Source organism: Mastigoproctus giganteus, chromosome 1 (assembly GCF_048544385.1).
Source record: "Mastigoproctus giganteus isolate SK-2022 chromosome 1, ASM4854438v1, whole genome shotgun sequence".
NCBI classification, from domain to species: Eukaryota; Metazoa; Arthropoda; class Arachnida; order Uropygi; family Thelyphonidae; genus Mastigoproctus; species Mastigoproctus giganteus.
The window spans coordinates 84,935,807-84,960,068 of NC_143575.1; the positions used below are offsets into that span (position 1 = coordinate 84,935,807).

Here is a 24,262-nt window from a genome sequence, read left to right on the forward strand (position 1 = left end):
AAGAATTCAACTGCTAACAGCCTTAATCACCTTTGGAATTGTGGCTTTGTGTGATCCTCCAGATTCAGAGCCATCGTCAGTATCGTTTAATGGCTAATTCCTTATGGTTGAAGTAATTTGGAAGTGTTGTAGTGAGACCGCCTTGCTTTGTGTGTTTCCTAAACAACTACTCGACTTTGTCGCCCCATTTCATGTCAGCCTGTAAAAAGAGGGCGAAATAATTACTACTAATTATTTTAGCATTTTTACAAACAATACGTAAAAATTCCTTTTATTTAATTTCCCTCAAACTATGTAATATTGTTAAAGGCCGAATAAAGTTTACCCGAATGCAAGGAGAATTATTCAACGTTTGTTTAGTGTTGGTTGTGTATATTAATGCACTAAAATAATAAAAATTAAATGTTTTACTGGCTGTAGGGAGTTTTATAGTTCATGATCAGAGGTTTGCTTCCTTGTGACTTTAAAATAAAAGAAGGAATTCGTCGTCTTATAGCGTTGATCAGTAGCGAACTATCAAAGTTCTAAAACGATGCTGCACTTCTTCTGATCACCAGTAATTACTTACTAGACTCAATGATCAAAATGAACCTGACTTGTTCGAGTAAATAAATAATTCTGGCTTGTTATTACCAGGACTACTCCCCGATTTTCCCATTTTAAAATTCAGATCGATAATACCAATTTGGTGAAGAAAAAGTTCACTATGATGAAACAAACAAGCCCACACTGCCTTCATGTGATTTAGCATTGACATCCCACGCACCTAACATCTTTTCTGTAAATTATACAAGTTAATGAGAGGAAAGATGTTATCCAATGGAAAGGCTTGTTGGTTGTTTCTCTGTGAAAGAGACAACGTTGTTGAAAGAGTTAAATGATTAGGCGCCTCCATAGCTAGGTGGGCAGGAGCAGCAGTGCGTAGAACACGCTTCTTGATTAGACCAGGGTTCGAGCCCGTGACCACCAAATACGGAGGATGCGGAAAGGTCAGGGAATGACCACCGCATATCCCCGGAGCAATATGGCTTTAGTTGCTAATGCTCCTAAAACCAAATAACAACCCTACCAATTCAAATAGTTCGAAGTCTTTAAATGGAATAACTGGCTACTGATAAATCAATGGTCATTGAATTCTCAATGGTCAGATCACCCTTGTAATGCACACCTGGAAGCGTGAACTCATTACCATGACTGATATTAAATTCATACATTAACTAAAATCAAGTGGCTAGTTTAATTATGGGTAGGTTAGGCCATGAAGCGTCAGTAAATTGTGTCTGTAATTGCAGTATCATTCTGTCGGTTTGCGCGGCGAGAATCCCGAGTTTCATGAGGAAAGTACTATACAACCCTCGATTGAGAACGACTAAATCATGTAAAACAAAGCTCCTAAAGATTCCTCACGCCATTGAACGGATTCGAACTCTTGCTTTTTCCACCCTGTGTGGGAAGAGGCATTATATCCACTGTATTACCAGCGAGGGCTTAATTAACCATAAAACACCAAAAAAGAAACAATCGGTGTTGGAAGCGTGTGTTAATTACCGGATGAACTAATTAATTCTCCCTCTTCTTGAGTAATCAATATTTTAAATGAAACTGTTTTTCTCTGAGAAAACTTTCTGGCATGGAAATGATCGGATGGTAGACAGAGTTTTGTTATTCATTCATTTCCATGACAACAGCATCTGAACCCAAATCGGAAACAGAGTAAGGCATGTGGTGGTTGGCCTATTAGTTTCCGTCTAGTATATTAACATTGTCCAATATGGAGTACATTTTCTTTGCAAGGCCAAGATGTGATTAAACACCTCTTAGATGTAGCATTTATCTTCGTAAGTTCACGTGATCTGAATTGATGGTTGCGCTGAAGGTGAAATATTATTGGCCCGTCAGACTTGTAATGAAATAAATGGGTGCTCACAGTGATGGCAGTCGCCACTTAAAGGCTTCCGGTATCTTCAAATAACTCGGAAGACGGCGCATTTTTTTTATTATCGGTGATGAAATCAGTTTCCGTATTGCGTGAAATACGTTACGCTCTTCACTTTACTCCGTCTTAGGACTTCATAAAAAGTAGTGAAATAACTCCATCCGTCGTCTTAGGATACTTCACACTAAGTTGCGGATAACGCGTGAAAGTTCGTAAAATTGCGCTGAAAGCATTTAAGAGATTCTCATTCTTTTGTGTATTCATTCAGAAGACGTAGAACTTTCAATGGTTTCTGTGTGAACTTTGAAGGATTCCAAACTCTGGTTCCTTTCTTCCATACAGTACATTTATTTTCTTAATTTCGGAAACCATTTCCCCTTTCTCCAGAATCGAGTTGGTACCAATGCAACCACCCAAGCTTAACGTCGTTAAAGTTCTCGCCCGAATTTATTCAAAACTACAAGTCTTAATGAGATGCTGTAAAATAAGATCTCGCCACCATTCACAGGCTCCTGAAGCCCTAATTTTTTGCGGAGCTCGTAGCAAAAACGTACTTGGCACTAAGCCACGGATCTAATCTAAAACCTGTTCACTGAAACGTGGAATTTACTCAAGAGAAGATCGGTACGCTTCCCTAGTCCTTCGAATGGCGAGTCATAAGCGTAGAAATATGAAAAAGTAGCAGATGGCATCTCTTAATAAAATTCGCTTCTTAGCTTCTGCTGCTGAATGGTAAGTTATTAGCACTTCCGCACTACGGATACCGGTTTCGAAAGCGCCTGTGTGAAAGGCATCCATTCAACTTCACCTTTAAGCTTCGTTCAAAGAGAACTTCAGGGACTCGTTGCGCTAAATGTCGGCTGTAAACTGTAATTTGATGTTTTAGAGAGGCAGTGAATTGTAGCTACACGTTCTGTTAGTGGGCAGCATTATAGGTGGAGAGTCCTCCATCGTGCATATCTTTACAATACCCAAGAGATGTCCACACCTAACACGTGAGCTGCTTGAGGTATAATTTATAAAGAGAGTTTGCGCTTAGAGTGAAGTCACTGTGAAGATTGCTGAGTTTTTATCAGGAAATGCATCTTTAATAGAGAGAATTCTAAATTTGAAAACCCACATAAAGGAAGTGGGGAGTTTTTCGTATATTATAGAGGAGATCATTTGCACGATACTGTTATACAGATCATTTTAATGGAAAAGCCTTCAGTGGTGAGCTACTATGATCTGGACTCTTTTAAATTGTTTTCTGCCTTATTTTTTTATTAATTTCGCTGTTTTCTGTGTCTTTATGTGTGAGCCTGACATTGAATATCATTATCTTCTAAAAAAAAAGAGTTGATGTCAAATTAGATGGTTATAGGAGAATGAACTGTTAAGAAGCTTTCTTTAGATTTTCATTGTGTTCGGGGACAGCCATCCAGTGAAAAGATTATAACATTGTTCTTATGGTGGTGGTAGTAGTCAACCCAACAGCGGTGTTTTAATAATGAACCATGGATTTCTGATGAATATCGATTCGAAAATGCGTGCATGTTTTATTGTTCGCATGCGTTTTGCTAGCTTTTCCCGTTTTGTTTGGGAAAAATGCGCACCCCTGAGTTAATTCCATCGTGCACGTACGGTCAGGTCAGATGTTACTGCGTCAAACCTGTTCATCATCTTCCAAAGAGAGAAGTGAAATATGTATGAAGTAAAGGCCACATCTCGAATAAATCCACCCCTTCCACAAACAAAACTCATATTTTGCACTAGCTGGCGTCTTTAAATAAAAATAGAAACATCAATGTGAGTTGGCAACAGCAGGTAGTTTGTGTAATTTAAGTAAAATATCAATGGCTGTTGCTCTGCATTATAAATTTATGCAGTTGACGCAACGATTTCTAACACTTGCAGTCTTACCTTCGGTCTCAGTTTTCACTCAATTGTCCACGTTATGAATGTGTCCACGTTCATATCAGCTGATGATCCTTTGTGGGCATCTCATTACTATTTTGAAAAAAAAATGCTTCCAGTTAATGATGATGCCGAGTAACTTTAAAAAATCAGTTGGTTTATCCACAATGGCAGAAGTTTTCTCTGCAATCATCACACAAACGTGGATTCCCATCCGGTAAAGATTATCCACCCATTTTACCGTTAAATATCGTTGTCAAAATCTTTCACATTGATGTGAAAGAAACGTGGTTTCTTATCTAGGTAACCTTATCAATTCAACTATACTTCTGCCCCCTGGTGCATCTGTCAGAAAAAAAGAACTTGTCAGGTTTCCACTGCACGACTGGAAGAAACTGAGCAGATTGATGGGATATTCATTGTTCTCAACTCTTGCCTTTTGGTTTGGTCCTGCCTTGAGACCTTAAAAATACTTCTTATAAACAATATTCAGAAGCCATTACTTAAATGATTATAGCAAGAATTCCTAAACTTTCTCTATCTTGGACTTGCATCTAAATGCAATTTTCTTATACCACCAAATTGTTTATAACGAAATAAATCCTAATTATTTTTTTGATTTGGATATCACTTCGCATCTTTGAACGTAATAGTCGTATACCTACTGCTGATGTAGAGCTCATCAAAAATGTATGCATGTCAGGATCCTTTTCCTCTTCTTAATTCACATTAATGACTTAGCAGAACAATTTCGTGATTATTTATTCAATTCCTTTCTTAAGTAGGGAGTTGCAATATTTCCGAATAAAATCTACGTTGTGATTTTATATTCAAGTCGCATCTGAACCAGACTTTCTTCCCTTTGAATTCCTAATTAAAAACGTTTAAAAATGTAGAAGTACGTTGTTTTGTCAATAATACAAATTTTAACTACCATCCTCAGTAAGACGCACACCATTTGACAAACCAATGGTTGGTAAGTGAGTCGTGTAATTTCAAATTGAGCAGGCATCTTTATGTCTCTGACATCGAAATTGCGTGCAAATATCAGGTTAAGTATCACGTTTCAAACAACTCTATTTTGGGATAATATTCCACCATGAATACACGCTCCTCTTTTATGCCGAACATGTTCATTTAATGCTTGAACTGCACGTGCGCATTTTAGTGTTACTAGTTACCGACAGAATAAAGAATCTAAAAAAAAAGTTACAAAACAATTTAAAATACAATAAAACGATCAGAAAATAACTACAGATTCCGGAGATTTTGAAAGCCAATGTTTTCTTCATCAGTGCATTGTAAAATGCATTTATATGCTCTGTATAAGTACGTACCACTGTTGCCTCAGTGGCAACACGTAACTGCTGTCATAATCCCGCACTGGCACCGGAAGTGTCTCTTCCTGTGGATGGGTACCAGCAAACATCCCCCCCCCTCTAAGAACTACAGATTCAATGGCAGGATGCTTGCTCCATCCCTGATTGCGGCTCATAATCCTTTGCGTTGTTATCATGAAGACCCTCGAGCCACTATCTACAATTATTACATCCTCAGGACAAACCTGGTGGTCTTCTTCTCACACGTTCCCCGTTCGGCCATTTAAATATTACTTATTTTTAATGAATGAAGAAAAAATGGTGGATGCTTATAACATTTATTATTACAATTACTATTATAGTTGTTTTAATTACATAATGTGATGGTAAAAGAATTGAAGTATTTAATTACTGATATTCGGGTTGTGCGAATTTTGAGTCACCCAGTTCAACCTTGATCAAATTTAAATTCATTAGTCTTGTTTTTTGCAGAAGATTTAAATTCGTGACCTATTTTTGCTATAGCTGATTGATAGTCGTCGTAATTATATTTTAATTTTGTTACAACTAGAATTCTTGTGGAGAACATTTAGCCAAAATTATTTCTGAGAAGTAAAGATTAGTTCAAGGGAGTCGTGTTGAGTGTCTACAACACCAGACGTGGATTTAAGTCCGAGCCACCATTAGATTTTGTTGTTGTTAATACTATATTGCGCATGAGCATCTAAGATCATGTTGCAGTGTGTGTATTATCTGTATAAGTGTGCATTCATAGGCTGATTTGTATGTTGTACGGGATGAAAAACCTGGAATAACTCACGTGGGAACCGCACCCATTCCACTTGAGATTTACTAACTACAGCTGCGATTTAAGAGGCCTTTAAGAATTCTTGTAGTCGCTCTGACGAGTTTCTAACCCAGACCTATCCAGACCTATTAAAACCATTATATTGTCATGAAGGGTGATTAAATTGTGTTGGCTTGGAATAAACAGGCATTTTAGCTGAATGATGTAGCCAACTTTCAAGGAACATCTTCTATCACGTACAGAAGTCTATAGGCAGCTCTCAAGGTCCAACACAGAAATACCTACTAGTTGATGCAGGAGAGTAGGAAAAATAACTTTTAATAGAATTGTCAAGAAGAGGACACTGTATAAATCATCAAATTAAAAAGTTCTGCGCTACTCGAAAGTCATCCCAAGATTTAGCATGTGGACAGTGAATCGAGAGGTCTTCCATCTTTCTCACCAGAAGGAGTTACCTCCCTCCATCTTCTTTCTGTTTCCTAAGATCAAAAACATCTCTATGGACATCACTTTGGGTAAGAATCCGAGCTTAATAACCCAGTGGTATTCTCAAGAGGATCTCTGAGGCAGCCATCTAGCTGGTGTTTGCGTCAACACACGTTTGGGTTCCTTAAACAACTTCAAACATTCCCAACATAAAATCGTTTTAAAGACTAAAGACCGCGATCAAAATGATAGTGGGGATTATTGACAACCCATCCCTCTAGAAAACCAGTCTTTGGATTATCTCTATACGAAAAATTAGAGCAACATCAGCCCTGACCCAAGGAATTTTCAGACTTGAAAAAAGAAAGTACTTCCATACAAGATGATGAAAATAACTGAAAAACTACGTAGACCTCGGAGGCAAGAAAAAGATCAGAAATACAGAAGAAATGTAGGAAGCCAATTAACCAGGAAAGTTGTAAACGTAACCATCAGACAATTGAATAAATATATGACTATGATATATTTATTCAATACTGTGAATAATACTGATTGCAGCTTAAATCAAAAGAATCTAACTTATCACACCATAATCCTACATTACTATATCACTAACATATACCACGATGGGAATATTAAAAAGGGAGTTACCAACCCTGGCCAAAAGGCTGTGAGTGTTCATTGTATATCCAAACCGATGTACAATAAAGATTATATTATTTACAAGGATACGATACAAAACTGATTATTACTTTCTTTTGAAACTATTCCCAAAAACAACATAGGTTATGTTTGTGGTCTACAAGAAAAGCAGTTGGAAAGCAATTAAAAAATAGGAAGACTTAATTCTCCAACTATCAGTTTAATATTATTCTCGATAATTAAATCAAAGCCCAATATTGTGAAAGGAAAAATATCTGTGATATCGAAAACAGGGACGTCATCTGCGTGCTGATAAAGTTGTCTGTTTAAGCGGAAAGTTGTCTTCTTATACGTCTGTATTATACAGGGATGAAGATAGGATCACGATCAATCTGGTTATTCAGCACACACAAAGCATTTATAAAAATAAAGACAATAATAGAGTGAGGAGCGAATTGGTGCACGCTTCAAAATTTTTCGCTCACTAAATCTGGCCCCAGGGGCCCTAGGAGATCGCGTATTGTTAGATTCGGCTCTACCGCTAGGGTGTCGTACATGTACAGCAACATAACACATGTTTCCTTTGCCGTCCTCGGTCTGTCAAACAGTTGACGAGCCAGTTATGCAATTTTCCACAAACACTAATGGCAGCCATTGTTTGAGTCACGGTTGTCAAAAACTTCCGTCAGGTTCATTGTGGCCCTCGCAGTACAAGTTTGTTTGTGTGTGGCGAGGTTTACTTTTAGTGAAACCTTCGAAGTTGTTCGACTTCTATTCCTGTGACGTCCTATCGATTTTCGAGGTAACAGCAATCGCTCCAAGCAACTTCCTTGTAAGTCCAAGATACAAGATTTTAAATCGTTCTTTGCTCGCAATTCCAAAAGTAAAAAATATTGCCGAGTTGTCCACAATGATATTGCTGTCCTTGTAAATAAGGACAGCAATATCATTGCCTGCTTTAATTGATTATAAATGCAAGATCTTGTTAAATTATCAAATAAGAGACGCGGATTTCAAAGATTTCCGAAAATTGTGTGTTGTTTTGAATCCTGTTTTTGTCCTGGATCAGACGTTGTAACATAGATGTCTCCAATCGTCATTACTCGCGTTTTAGTTCTCTCTTTATTATCATCCGCGTAATAAACTAGTTATTCTAATAGTTGAATTTTGCTTTGCAGATATTTTGAAGACTCATTCCATACGCTTTCCATGGAGTATATTTTATTTGACACGTAGGCTTTCATCATAGATCGAATCAAATGTCGTGCGAAACAGTCATACGTAGTATAACAGTGTATATTATCCAGCTGTATTATATGATTCGAACTAGCGCTTTCGTTTCCTGTGTCACAGTTCTATTTACTATAACTCGCCTGCGCGCTGGTTTATTTGCATATGCAAATTCAGTATTACCACTGTACAAGTTCAGAGTCGTGAACTGCTGGTTTCGTGCATTCGCTCAAATTACTACGATATTGGATACGGTGACTTTATAGTGTCAAATAAGAACAGAAATGCCTGCATATCGTATTTAGTGTGGTTGTTAATTCTTTATTTCTCGATGGTTGAGGTTGCTGTTCATGCACTGAGATGATAAGTTTGGTGGACAGATGGAATTTCACTCTTGTGTTATAAACTAAACATTCGCAACTAGTTTTCATAAACAGGTAGAGTACGAAGTCCTCTCAGTATGGTTGATCTCTCAAATGATGTTTTTGTCCAGATGTTACGTTAAAAATAAATTTCCCTTTCGAGAAGTATAATTTTATTTTCCATCTTTGTATAATTTTACTGTTGAAGTTTCAAAATAGGCAATGGAGGATGAAAAGTAATTGAAGAATTGGGTCGTTTTGTATTGCTACCATGGCAACTCGGTGTGTGGTGTCTTTGAAATGCGTCTATCCTTGGGCCAGTTTGTTAAGTGCTTGGCGTTAAGAATGGAAATCGAACCGGACTTTCTTTTACAGTTGGAAATAACAAATCCACCAGATCACCAATGGATTTGTTACCGGGCCAATGGAAATTCGAGAATTTTCTGTAAAAGAGTCTCTTCAGACCTAAGTGAGAGGAGATTCTTTTACAGAAAATTCTTATTAAGAATATTGGCGAAAATGATAAACCAACAGATCGGACTGATTCTTAGAACCGTCAGAATCCTTGTCATGCAAATATTCCTCACACGAGAATGCTCATTTTGTTTAATCCCACTCAGGTTTTCTTTGTCTGTATCTGCTTCCCACCTTTATGAGTGTGCTAACTAATGAACCTGTTTCCTACAGACTTCGCCGAAATTAGAACAAAGTCGTTTTCCTTAGCTAATCTGTGCCACTCGTTGATTAAATCTCTCGAATGAATTTAATTTCTCCAACCGTTCGAGGGCTTCCTCCACAGATTCGCTGTTGGATTTCATTAAACACCCGTAACGAGGCCGTTTACCTCTCGCTTAACGTTTATTTATTTAATTCTGCTTTCCTACACACTCTTGCACGACTGAGTTCATTTTCTTATTCTGTTCGCACCGTTAATTCCCGCTGTCCAGGTCGCTTGCTTAAGGGATTTGTCTCCAGTTATCTGAAATACGAGATATCCGCCGTGCCCTGCAAGTCAAGCATTTACGTTGTTCCATCCAAGGAAATCTACTTTGTCACACTGAGAACACCAGGGCGTAATGGATGGTTAGCAACGAAGAAAATATACTCTTCTCTTTGTAATAAGTGCGCATGATTTTGTGGCAGTGCCTTCAACAGAATTGGCCGAATAGAATAGAAATTTTTGTTTGTTTCAGTGGTATTTTAAAGCTTTAATTGTGGCCCGAAGATGTAGTCTTTCGAGTATGTTGCATTGGTTTGTTTCCAGGTGTTAACCTGTGGTGTGTCATACTGTGGCAATGAACAACGATTGTGGAATAAAACTGAGGCGATGACTGTTAACTTTCTTCTTTGCAGTAGAATAAAATAAATTAACTTATCACCGGACTGGGAAGTTCCATTAGAAATAATCTTAGGTATGGCCTTAGTTGCCTCGAGAAATTCACGCACACTCTTCCACCAATATCGTGTGCTGTTCCCTGAGACCACCTGCGCGTACGTATGCACTAGACTCATGAGTCTGTGCGCTTACTTTCACGTATTCATAAGTAAGTTGCAGCAGTTATCAATCCACTGCAGGATGGAAGCCAACGATTCGCGTTGAGGGAAACGGACCATAATCATCCACGCTGGTCCAGTGCGGGTTGGCAGATCGACCGTATTTAGCAGTCAGGGGCTTGAACCCCGGTTTACTAAAAGAGACTCGGCTACGCAGGCCGTTTTCGTATTCATAAAGGAAATTTTAAATCCATCAAATCTTCTTTCATTCTTTGCACAACCAAAAATATTCTTCAGCATTGATGAGACGCAAGGTCACTAACCCTTCATTAAAATTTTTATACTGGCAGAATAGCAACACTCAAAATTGTCAGATCAAAATAATCCTTAAAAAAGGCTTCCAAAACTTGCATGTATCAACGTACAAAATGCGGCCAGTATCATTTAACAATGTGCGAAGAGCATTTTATACTAATACAGACCAATGACCATTAAACTACTTTTCACTTCCAATGTCTCTGTCTCATATCAAACCATAGCAGTCAATAGCTGCTAGTGACTAGCGAGCATGCGATCCTCGATCCCTTTTTCGTTCTTCTGGCATCTCTCCAGCTGGTTAACAGAGAATGCCCCGTTACTATCTGAGCGAGTTGGCTTGTTTGCCCTATAACGTAAGAAATTTTAAGAATTTTTACACTGGAAAGTATAGGAGTATGCACGATGGTCCATGAATCCAAGCATGATTATAATCATGCATTAGCATTTAGGTGTTATGATAGAAATTCGACTACTTTGGTCACAGTTAGTAATCCATGAGTGCTAGTTTCGGTTGTATTTTGTGTATGGCACACAAAAGTTGTTTTGACATCTTTGAGTGTTCCCGTTCTGCCAGCACCAGACATTCTGTGGTCTTTAACGTGTATTATGTCCATTCAATCGTGTGTTTGTGGGCCGAGCAAAATCGTTTTCATTCCGCCTGAGATCATTTAACTATGGACTTAATCAAAGATGCCCTTAAGAATTCTTACAGTCTCCGATGTAATCTGAACTCTGACCTTTCCAAACCAGTCCTATACTGTCAGGTTAGACTTTTTTATATTGTCGCAATGTAGACTTTGTAGACATTTTTTTCAGAAGAATTTTTAGGCAACACATCAGTGCAGTTGGTATTTTATGGAGGTGGAAATTTCTATAGGCAATCAAGGCATTCACGCTACAAAAGAAATGCTTCTTTTACGAAGGCAGTCGGTACCACGAACTATTATATGAATGAAACACATACGGAATGAAAGAGAAGAGGCCAGATAATGCCCGTAGAATTGCTCTCCACCATAGATGGCCAGAATAACAAGAAGAATTGAATAGACCCAATCGTTGTATTTAACTGAATACTCTCAGTCCTGATTGTTTCAGATAACTGGGATTCTACTGTATTTACCAGGGCAACGGTCTTCTCAGATTTTAATTCGTAGAACCAACGTTGAGTTTCAGGGATGCAGATAAAGATTGGTTGCCAGTCTTCCTTATTCGGAATTTCTAGGACTCATATAAAAGAGATTAGAAGTGAGAGATAGAGTTGTTGTTCTTGTCATAGGGTTTTAGGAGCATTAGCAACTAGGACCATATTGCTCCGTGTATATTGTATGTAAATTGTGTTCTGTGGTCGATTTTCTGTTTGCTGGATAAAAAATCCAAGTTTCCAGGAGAAAAAAACCATGCTATTCTCGCCTGAGACAGATTAACTCATCCACGTTGTGAAAAAGGCCTATAAAAATTCCTCACATCATCGACAGGACTCGAACTCGGGTCTTTTCTACCTGGTGTGGGGAGGATGGCGATTCCACCAACTCTGATATCCACGAGGGCAAGAGATAGATTAGTGTGTAATATAATTTCAGACGCCCTTCTCATTACATATAAGAAGTGATTATAAAATAGCTTCCGTGGTTTGAAAAGACTCAAAGTATTTGTTGCAAAGAGTTGATATTTTGGAATATCCGTATGTGTGAGCTAATAGTCGGTTTACCTGTTTGGAAACCTCCCGGCGAAATGCTTTCACTGATGAAAGCATTTTGTCGGGAGGTTTGCAATCTCATAGAGAAGTCTTAGACAAACGAGGGTGACGAGTTCTTAACAGCTATGATAATTAATAAGTAGCGTCATTTTCTATAATAATGACCCCAAACTCCAAGAGTTCTTTTGGTCACAATCAATGGTAATGCGAATACTGTATATGTGTATATATGATTTTAATTGATGAAATCGCAACCTGAAGTTCCCTTTCTGTTTTCAACTGAGATCAAATTATCAATCAATTAAATTTTACTACATAATTTTCCCGCTCCTCCTTTCCCACGAAGATTTTCTCTCCAAAGTGTGGGGCACTTTGGAGAGAAAGGTGGGCTCGATGAAACTATCTGACCTACGCCGCACTAGCACTCAAAACCCCTGAGTGCCTACTTTGAAGCATAAAATGGCACCAAAATCTTTCATCTGTGCAGAGTCTTTGATATAAATTTAACAAATCGATCGATAACTTTCTTGACAGAACATTTATATATAAAAGTATTTATATTTTGTCATTAGTTTCATATTCTAGTTTAGCAAAAGAATTTGTAGATCGACGAAACCTATCATAAAACTTCGAAAAGTCATTTCCAACTCACAACTGCATTCTTCGTTTATCTAGTGCAGTCTTCCTTGCAAGGTGTTCTTCTATTGAAATTCGAGGTAGTCTAGACACTGATACTGCGATCTATGAAGCCGTTCCAATCAACTGATGGCCATTCCATACATATGGTAATACTCTTTTTGAAAGATTCGTTTTGAAAACTTCTTTTTGAAAGGCATCTGTGTGACAACAGTTCCAAAGACACATCGGGAGCAACCCATCTTTCTTTTTACTTGACGTTGCTACCAGAGCAGATTAAATTAAGCATAAGTATTGATCATAGTAATTAGATATTTTTACGCCAGTAGTTATGGAAAAAAATTCATGCTAAGAAGTATAGAATTAGCAAGAGTCTTTTAAAATGTCGCATTGTTTCATAATTTTTACGAATATATAAAAATAAGGTTTTCATTATGATTCGGAAACATAGAAAGAAAATTACAGCAGGATGTTCCAGTAGCAGTTATTAACGTGCATAGGATTTATAAATGTGGAACGGGAACATTCATGAATTAATGAAATTTTTGGATATGACATAACGTGGCTTCGACAATGGCTACTACGAAGACTATGCCTCTAGCGTGTTACCAGTAGATTCAGTCCAGTGGCTTATCTAACAATCTGCCTCCAAATACGTTTTACAGCTGTGCTCTCGAAATTTAAAGAATATTGGATCTCGCCATGATGCCCATCATAACGTTAAAAGATACCACTCATACTGCATGATGGGAGAGATGGGGATGTCGGAGCTTTGCTCTGGAAACTGGACGTGGATTTTCTCACTACAAGTCTCCAATAAGCAGTGATGACTAGGTGGTAGATGACGCTCATCTACCACCTAGTAACGCCAAATGACACAGATGATGGGGCATTTCCTCTGTGCGATGTGAACGCGCCACACCTTGACCCGTTCACAAGTAAGTTCCCGCTTGGGTAGGCACAGTCACATTAATAGGTGCAGTTGGGATAATTTGGGATAATTTTATCAGGAGTTGATAATGATTGGATACTCATTGTAACCAAATATACCCTCTGGACATTGATCGTGTTCCTGTATATACTGTAAATTCTTGGTGTTCTTCTGAAGACGTGGAACCTGTTTATAGCGTGATTGGAATAAATAATAATAAAATAAAATAAATAAATAAAAACTTGTTTCTCCGAGGAAGTGCCTGGAGCAATGTCTACAAGAGATTAGACATAATTATATCTCAAGAAATCTTGCTGATCCTAGCTTCTAGGATGGGATCCTCCATGGGATTATTTCCCATGAGAAGTCAGTCCATTTCTACACCTCTATTTCCTTTTAGTCTTGCTTTATTTCTTCTACATTCTAACTATTAGAGAAGTTACTCTGTCTGGCCCTCCTCTCTTCTATTCTTTCCTACCTCTCCAGTTCCCAAACTTCTCCTTCTATAAACTTTTCATTTCATCCTAATTTGAGCTCTCTCGGGTCTTTTGCCCTGGGTTAGTCCAGCAGGTGATAGTAGATCCTGGCCGCCGCCAAGGGGCGTGGATAGGGGGTGGGATGTGGTGACCAGGTGTTGCTACTTCCCATCTACTAAGAGCCAGGTACCGACCGAAAACATCACAACACACCACATCACTTTACTTACACATCCAACACACTACATAAAAATGGCCGGTATTGGCGTAAGCTTCTACACGAGATATACAATGTATATCTTGTGTAGAAGCTTCTATACAATGCATTCATGTCAATAACCATTATACAGTATAAAAGAGTCTCTATGAACAGTTCCAATTAGAAGTCTCTGGAGAGAAACAGACAGCCCCAACGTGAAATCAGATAAGGTAACTGTCCTTAGGTGTGATTTATTTACCTCTCCCACCTTATTGCAATTAACTGTTATCAGATTTGTCTAAGTCATTAGTTACGCTATCTTGTGGAAAGAAGTGACCCCTTATCAGCTGTGTTTCTTGTAGCATAAAAACCTCCAGAAGTAAAAAAGAAACTTCGTATCTTATGGCATCCAACTGGATACATAAATTCTATTTCAAATTGTCAGATGTTTTCTGATTTTTAGTATAAAATAATTGCTTAAATTATCAATTGGATAAATGCACATCTTTCTTCTAAACACGATTTACATCATTAGAGAAATGCATTCACGATTAACAAGGAAATAATTTGATATAATGAGAGTGTTAGTACAAATGAAACTTCACCTGCTTTTATTGAAAATTTTGAATTTGAATTGATAAAGTTCGAATTTATAGTTAAGACACATTGCCTATCTTCCTTATAACAAAGAAAACAATTGTCTTATTTATAGTTCAAGTTTTATCTCATCTCATTTGTGCTTCTTACTAAATACTGAAAAGACACCGTGTCCCGAAATAGCTAGGCAACACCACAGTAAATTATATCAAATTAAGTGGATTGTACCTCCCCTGGAGATACTTACGATTACTTGTAATGAATTCCACCTACCTTTCATTTGCCTCTGAACTTCTCCGTTCTTTCGTTCAGTTAATTACACGAGTGGATTGTCTTCTCGAAGCTTTCAAATAAACGCCTTAAGGTAATGAATTTTCCAATTAGTTCCTTTTATAACAAATGAAAAGCATTCAAGTGATCTTGTGTTCCATCATTGTTAAACAAACACCTTGCCGAACTCCTTTATTAGATTTTTAATGAACACCAAAGCCGAGTAAGGGCTCCCTTCCATTTTCTAGTTTGAAATTAGCCTGCCGATCTCTGCCCTAAATTACCTCTAATTGTAAATGTTTAAATATTCCGAAAACCTCTTTCACCTTCTTGTTTGTTGTATTAAAGGAAGTCGAGTGATTCGCCAATGTGGTGCCAAATTTGAAACGTGTTAGTGCCATCTGATAGGTTAATCGTCATCAATTTGTGAGGAACCTTCAAAAGTTTACTTAATAGTTCTTCCATTAAAGATTGAACATTCTGTTTGCATTAGATCTTCGATGGTATTAGGAATTCGATGGCCTGTTCAATCTGTATCTATCTCTGGAAAGTGCAGAGAATCAGGCAAAAGACTCTGACAACGTGTGCTACTGGAACAACACATTGATTAGTCGACCCTTTGATTCTCTTCATATTCTAAACCTCCCCCTTTCTGCAGTACCCCCATAACCTGTACTTAGTCTTTCAACGTAATTTTTCGCAAAACTGAATAAGTTCTGCTGCAATTGCATAAAGAATAAAGGTTGTTTACAAGCTCAAAGCGGCACGCAAGATGAATTTCCTTGACACGCAAAAACATTTTTGTATTCATCTTTCTTACTTTTATGGAGTCTCCTCAAGGTTTTCCAACCGTATCCAGCCGTCACGCCAGGTGGCGTCTAGTTATACAGCTTGTGCATTTCGTGCTCCTAATTAAAGGTGATTTATGTGAAATACAGTGAATGCTCGACCGTTCAAGTGATACAGAGGTCATCAGTGAGTGCCTGTCTACTGGTGCATGAAATTTCAGCTGCGTTGCTCCAGCCAAAGATAAGTATTTTATAATTTTCCCTTTTTGGCCTGCGACAATGAATTTTTCCAAGATGGACGATATCTTGTCATTTCTTATATAGAACGATGGCAGTTAGTGGACACTAGCACAACTGACCAACAGTGTTTTCCCTCGCTCTCGCTCTCTCCGTGTCACCTCCCTGCCTGCGGCAATCACTGTACAGCAGGAGGTCCCTTTCACATTTGGGGAGAGCCCCGGTTTTGCAGCAGTGACTAACGGGATTATGTTGAGTGCGCGGGTGATATACTGTACGTAGTTCCCACTCTCATTCATACCGTTCTCTATGGAAGGGGAGACTAGACCGAAAAATACAGACAACTGCAAATTATGCAAAAAAGAGGTTAATAAAGACTGCAAAGGAGTCTACATCAAATGTTCGAAGTGCAAATGCCAAATTTGCCAAAGCTGCTCAGGTCTGTCTCAGATAAGCTTGAAAAAATTATCAAGCGCAGCACGCGCGAAATTCACTGCTTACTGCTGTCGGAAAAAGCCGACGAATGGACAAGTAAGCCCTTTCCAATCAGTACCGTATTCCCCCCCGAAATTGCTGCTCGACTCCCACCTGGCGTCGCCCAGCCCACTGCAGCATAGTAGAAGGCGGCACGCCAGTGACAGCCAGGTGTATTTCACCCAACTTGAACAACACGGCCGCGCTGGAGCTGTTTCTGTTCAAGGAGAGCGAACAGACCACGAAAACGGAAGTTCACACCAAAACGCACACACTAATCCGGAAGATTCAAAGTCTAAAAATACAGTACAGAAAGATACTGGCACAGTTGGTGACAAAACAGAACCAACAAATCCAGAAAATACTGAAAATATTAGCCCCTCCCAGACAACAGGGGTTCAAAGCACGTCTTTCACCGATACCTTGGATCTTGGAGCTTCTTTGGATCCAACTATTGTACACGCCACAGTTGTAAAAATAAAGAAGGCGCTCGGAGATTTTATGTCAGCAGATACCAGTATGGTTACGAAAATTGCATCAAACTTCATTCACAGCCTTTGGGCTGACATGGAGGCACTAACAATGGCTCTAATAATAGATAATGAGAGGCTGAAGGCCAAGACGACCAGCACAGAATGTCGGGCAGATATTTTTGATCAACATATACTCTCCCCAGGAGGTTCCCGTGGAGGAAATCAATCGTTGATGAAAAAGACTTTTGCAGAGGCTGCAAAATCAAAATGGGGCCGACTTGATCCTGAGCGATCCCATCCATTGGAGAAAGTTAATTCCGGAAGACGGGGCGAAAAGCCTAGACAACTATCAACAGAAATGTCAAATGAACCACAGATGGTGGCCCATTCAGAGCCTGCCAAAACCCCCTGGATTTCTCGACCTGGTGATCCACGCAATATACTAATCCTAAGACCCACTGCTAACTCAGTGATACAGTCCAGTCAAGACATTAGGAATGCGGTGACAAACACACTCAAAACCGAGTATAAAGAAATGAAAGTTAAGAACATCAGACTCCTCCGGAACAAGGGTTTGTTAGTAGAGACTACAAACTCATATGATGCCACCAAAATCTGTACCTTGCCTGCACTCAAGAATGCAGGACTTTCAATAGAAAAGCCAAAAATGTCAAACCCAACAATTTTAGTCTATGGAGTTCCAAAAGATTATAGTAAGGCAGATATCTTGGACGACCTGTATCATAAAAATTTAAAAGATTATTCCTTCTCACAACAGGAGGTAAACGAGGGTACAACATTTAGGTTCAGCTCAGGTTCTGGAAACAGTATTACTAACTGGGTGATTGGATTCAATCCTGAACTTCTCCACTGTTTACTTCAAAACAATCGAATATATTTAGGCTTTACATCGCATAAGTTCAGAAAATTCACCGTAGTTAACAAATGTTTCAGGTGCCTGGCCTACGGGCACTCTGCACAAAATTGCTCTCATAAAACCGTGTCATGTAGTCACTGTGCCAATGGGGGTCACATCTTCGCAGAGTGCCCCAACAGAGAAGAATCACCAAAATGCATAAACTGTAAACGCAAGAACAAGGACTCCAATCACTCAGTCAGGGATGGCAAGTGCCCCGAGTTTTTAAAAGCGATGGAACTAGCAAATAAGCGTATCGTTGATGGATAATACAACTACAAGCAGAAATAACTTTGGCTATTCTCATAATACAGACACAATTAGAATTTTACAGATAAACGCACAGCGCTCTCGAGCCGCAGCTGATGAGATCAGAAACGTAGCCATAGAACATAATTACGACATTGTCTGTCTACAGGAACCATATTATTCATCCCAAGTAGGTGGAACGGCGCATAAAATCATGGGCTACCCCAATTCCACTAGAATCATAGCAACTTGTGATCCTCCACCCAAAACTGCAATTGTTGTGTTTAATAACGAACTAGTTATTACTGCGATTACAGGAGAATGCTCAGCGAATGCTACCTGTATCCTCGTATCCTCTAGTTCCATCTCTTTCTACCTAACTTCACTATACTGTCCCCCCTCAGAAGATGTGCATATAGCATTGCATCTACTGGACAAGATCTGTGATAAATTCGCAAATAATAACTTGGTGGTGGCGGCGGACCTGAACGCCAAATCGACGTTCTGGAACAGTGGCTTCACTGATCCTCGGGGAGCCCAATTTGAAAATTTAATTATGGCTCACAGCCTTTGTATTAAAAATGTACAAAATAAACCATTTACTTTCTCCACTACCAACGGAGAATCAAACATTGACGTCACACTTACTTCCATAAGGATGGATGACAAAACTGGAAACTGGGACGTGAAACCCTCCTTGGTGAACAGCGATCACAGGGCTATCACGTTCAACATATCAAAGAACTCCCAACACAATGACTTGACTGTCCCTGTCCATGACTTAAGAAGATACCGTACGGATAAAGTCAACTGGAAAAAATTCGAGAATTATCTGCGTACAGTATTTAATGGGGAGGATGCAGAAGCATTAAACCAACTATCGGCTTCAGAATATGTAGACACTGTTCAGCAACATCTATATATAGCTATGTCAAACTCAAGTAAAAGGAAACATATAAGAAAGCCTTCAGTGCCATGGTGGAACGCTCAGCTTTCTGATTTGAGGCTTCAAACTCAACAAGCCAGACGCTTATATCAGCGTAGTAGACATCTTTCTAACGAGGACGTTGAAAGGCTGAAAAACAGTTATAGAGAGAAAAGAAAATTATTCCATCGAGCCATATCTGAAAGTAAGAGGACCTGCTGGCAAAACTTGGTCAAAGATGTTGGGAATACCAACCCCTGGGGGATCATATATAAAATAATGAGGAATAAACTGATAAGTGGAGATATCTATCAGACTGTAATTAGTAATAACCTAGAAACAACAGACTGGCACTCTACTGTCGGAACGATCGTTGATAATTTGTTTCCAAAGGATCTACCTCACTGTGATACTCCAGAACAGGCAGAGATCAGGAGGAAAAACCAGAATTATGTTGGATCTACCGATGTTTGCCTTTTTACTCTCGTGGAACTAGGAGCTGCTACTGCTAAACTCAATAAGAAAAAATGCCCTGGCATTGACTTGCTAGAGAATTTGGTAATTGTGAAATTTTTTAAACTGTTTCCCAATATACTACTGAATATGTACAATAAATGCTTCCTCGAAGGACTTTTTCCCAAACCCTGGAAACTAGCTCTACTGAAAATTTTATATAAACCTGGAAAAGTCAAAACAAACCCAAGGGCGTACAGACCAATATCCCTCCTGGCTAACTTAGGGAAACTTTTTGAGAGATTAATTTCTCCCAGAATTGCAAGCATGTTATCGGACCAGCAATTGTGCTCAGATCATCAACACGGATTCAAAAAGGGTCACTCGACCGAAGATGCTATAATTTCTCTTCTGAAATACATCCAGGATTCTCACAGTAAGTATGTCTTGGTGGTGTTCGTGGACTTCGAGGGCGCATTCGACTCCCTATGGTGGGAGAGCGCCCTCGGGTCGCTACGTTCAGCCATGTGTGATAATCATATCTACCAAATTATGAGATCATACTTTCAAGACAGACAGATCAAGGTTTGTGCCAAACACCTGACTTACAGCACGACTGCTTCCCGAGGGTGCCCGCAGGGTTCAGTCCTGGGGCCTCTCCTCTGGAATGCGGTCTTAGACCAATGGCTGACAAAGAAAAATGGAGATTGCAAAAAAATTGCATATGCAGACGACTTGGCGGTTGGCGTTACTGGAATGTCAAGAACAATCTTGGAACAAAAGATCCAAACAATATTGGATGATTTATCCAACTGGGCGAATCTAAATAAGCTCAAAATTTCCCCTACAAAAACAAATTTCATGGTTTTTCGAAAGCAATTCAATTATGGCAGACCTCCCAGAGTTATCCTAAATGGCTCACAAATCCCCTACGTATCCAGCACCAAGTACTTGGGACTTACAATAGATGACAAACTAAACTTTCATACTCACGTATCCAAAATTTCTGAGAAAATTAAAAACTTCACGGCTGGAATCGCAAGGATTTCCAGAAAAGAATGGGGCCTCAGCAAAAAGACGTTGTCTTTATACTATAAGACTATCTTCCTACCAATTGCTGCGTACGCAGCAGGTGTTTGGTTCTGGAGGGTCTCAAAAACTAAGATCAGGACTAAACTTCTTTCATTACAGCGTTCGGTGTTGCTCACACTTCTACAAGCTCCTCGGACGGTGTCGAATAATGCCCTACAAGTTCTAGCAGGAACCCTGCCTCTGGACCTTTATATCTCCTACAGGGGTATGATCTACAATCTCAAAAAAGGAATTTCTGTAAATATTTTTAACATTGTAACAGACCCTACGAACAGAATAAAAGAGGAAAAACGAAGACTCTGGAAGGAACTCACCGCTGTTTGGCAGCAAAGATGGGCTGAAAGTGAACATGGTGAAGTCACACGAAGATACATTTCAAATGTTGAATTCGCGTCATTACCCACAGTCTCAAAATGGTTTGTGCCTAGCATGACTACATCATATTTAATGACTGGCCACGGATCGCTCAGGGCTAAACTTTTCGAAAGGAGCCTTGAGCCTGACCCTTTCTGTCACTGCGGAGCATCTGAGACATGGCAGCACGTTCTCTTTGAATGTAACGATTATTCGAATGAAAGACAGGTACTGCTGAGTAAAATAAATAATCTCTCAGAAAATAATGTACATTTGCTCATCGAAAATTCTGATGTCTTCACTACATTTCAACAGTTCTCTGCGGCAGTTTTCAAGAAAAGACTTGCGGCTAGAAACTCTACTGTGGTGTCATAATGATCCAGATTAACTCACTTTTGGGAAGAACATATCGGAAGATAGCCATCAATGCAACAGGAAATAACAGGTAGACCCCTTTCTCCTCTAAGTGATGCTGGATGGGATTACAAGAAGCTTTGTGTATAAACTGGCCTAAATTATTAGGAAGCTAACCTCGAAGAATTGTAATGTTTATATGTAACTTAAATATTTATATGTAAATGTAAATTTATATGTAACTATTGGTAAGTAACAACTTATGTTGCTGTAAAACCGACTGTAAATAATTTTCAAATTCTGTTGGTAGAACTGTCAAACAGAGAGAGTGGTAAATCTCACTGTAATGTAAATAGTGATCAATGTTAACAGTTTATTTCCTTGTTAATGCTAAACTTAATAGGATAACTGATGTATAATGCTACTGATAACTGCAGGTCTCTTTACAAGTGTTTGTCTTGGCTGTGTGACTTCAATGGGTTTTTGGAGCTCCAGCCTTGTTTTTTTTTTTTTTTTTTTTTTTTTTTGCTGGCTCTAGGCCTGGGCAGCCTGTGAGCGGGATAGCGGGCACCCACTGGTATTGCACTACCTCCAGTGGGTGCGGGATTTCGTGCACTTTGGCATGTAAAAGGTTTAAAAAAAAAACCAGGTCTGGCTACTCGCGCCTGGGGACAGGCACCAGATAGCAGCTGCACAGGTATTGGCTGCTCCTTTGCAGAGGTCCTACATTCAATACAGATCCACTAGGTGGAGATGGGTTATGCCTAGGGGCCACCTTTGATACCAGGACACACACACACGTGTTTTGTACTGTTTCCTCAACTGTATTGTGAACAAAATATATATGCTAGGGTAATTATATATATGAGAATGAAAATGTACATAAAATTGTATATAGATTATTGTTTATGTTTCTTGAAATTGTACATAATATTTGGATGTGTAAATAAATGAATGAAAATGAATGAACCGTATCCAGCCTGTAGTAATTTTTTCGGATTCTTATTCTGTAGCACAGTTTCATTTAACTCGGTTAGAGAAAAGTTTTTATTGGTAAGAGAAGAGGGTGGAGCGAAACATGTTTTCCGTAGATTCGTGATATCGTTGCGTGTACATGGTTCTCGCACTACACGTACAGCATCGCAATCAAAGCGAGCATTGCGTAAATTTTAAATATATCATGAATTGTTTATATTCACTGTAGTCTTTAAATATTTATTTCCATGTCTGCAGAACATGGAAATCCTAATAGTGTAGATGCAGAGAACAGATTCAAGAGTTAACTAGTATTGATGCAAGGAGTACGAAACATTAATGCAACAATTCTCCCACATCATCTTCAAACTTAGCCTTCACCGTGATCTTCTAATACATCTAGTTTAAGTTCTAAATAAAATGGGAAAAACAAAGTGTTGTTCATTGGTGCATAAGCAGTTACATTTGCTTCACGAGAACTGGCATTTTATTTTCAGTCCTTAACGCAATTTAGGAAGTGTAAATAAAAGACAACACGATTTTCATGCAATCAAAAATGACGCATCAAGAACAGCGTTGCGACATCTGGCAAAGTAACACGTTGTTCGCTGCAGAACACCTGCATACTCCAGCGCAAATGGGTTCCAAAGTTGAATTTTTAAATGTCGTTTCCTTGTGGAACTACGCATATCGGGGTATTCATATGCAGCTTTCTTTAATAAATGTCATTAAGTATATAAAATATAAACTGAATGTAATAATGATACTGCGCTTTGGAAGAAATCGAATAGACGTTTTCGGGGTTGATATCATGTTTTTGTCCAATACTTATACTTCCACCTTTGCCACACTAAAGGTCTGGATGATGCAAAAATAATGGTTAAAAATTTCGGGATCGTTGCTCTTTAAAAGAAAAACTTTTCCGACAATCCACACTTATTCTTTTACTTGATATACTTTCTGCATCCAAACTTTTGAACCGTCTTCATAAAAGTTAAGACTCCAAAGAAAGCGTAAATATCGCTATTTAATTTGCAACAACACTCGCAAAACATTAATCAGCAAACGTGCTCATTTGAGGTGAAAAAGAACTCCTAACTCGTACTTTTATAAAGTTTCAAACAAAACGAATCTTTTTAACTGGAACAGTTGGGCTGGCAACAATCAGTTACAAATTAAATTAGGAATGGTATTGGAATATCACTGATAAACAATAATGATTACTGCTGATATGTCAACGAACATATCAGGGTGTTTTTTTTTGGAATGAGATTCAAGGCAAATAAGTTTATAAAAACTTCTCTCCATTACTGACAACGATATCAGTCTGCAGTTCACCTTAAAGTCTTATTTTCATTCTCTGGGTTCCAAGTGTTGCGTTGCACTTCATGGGTTTTGGCGTGTAATGGGTTCGGCTACATCGAAGTAATACGATATACCAAACAGGACCTTGCCTGATTGCTACTACTTTCTGCGAAGATCCCAAACACAAATATTATCGAAAACTTGGGTACTCCGCTATCGTAGATTGGTTGACGGTTGGAAAACCAGAAGAAGCTTGACTTTGAATTCCTCTGGTTCTGATTTTCAAAAAACACATTCTGTTTTGATAATAATTATATTTTTGCACAAGAACAGATTTATTCACTTGAGTTGACCTTAATTTCCAATATTTTATCAATTATAATGAAAGATTGGAAATTAACGATTGAAAATTTTCATCTTCTCAATATGTG

The 24,262-nt window shown here is 38.7% G+C and overlaps 1 protein-coding gene across 3 annotated transcripts in view; it reads left to right on the forward strand.

The window, feature by feature from the left end:
- The window catches only part of LOC150090956 (calcitonin gene-related peptide type 1 receptor-like), a 264,585-nt gene that overhangs the window by 143,515 nt on the left and 96,808 nt on the right, over nt 1-24,262 (forward strand). The window contains exon 1 of one of the 3 annotated variants that reach the window (XM_090373579.1): nt 7,757-7,859. The exons of the other annotated variants lie outside the window; for them this stretch is intronic. The gene's annotated coding sequence lies outside the window, so the exon portion shown is untranslated. Of the gene's footprint in view, nt 1-7,756; nt 7,860-24,262 lie in introns of those variants that run through there. 3 annotated transcript variants of the gene reach the window in all.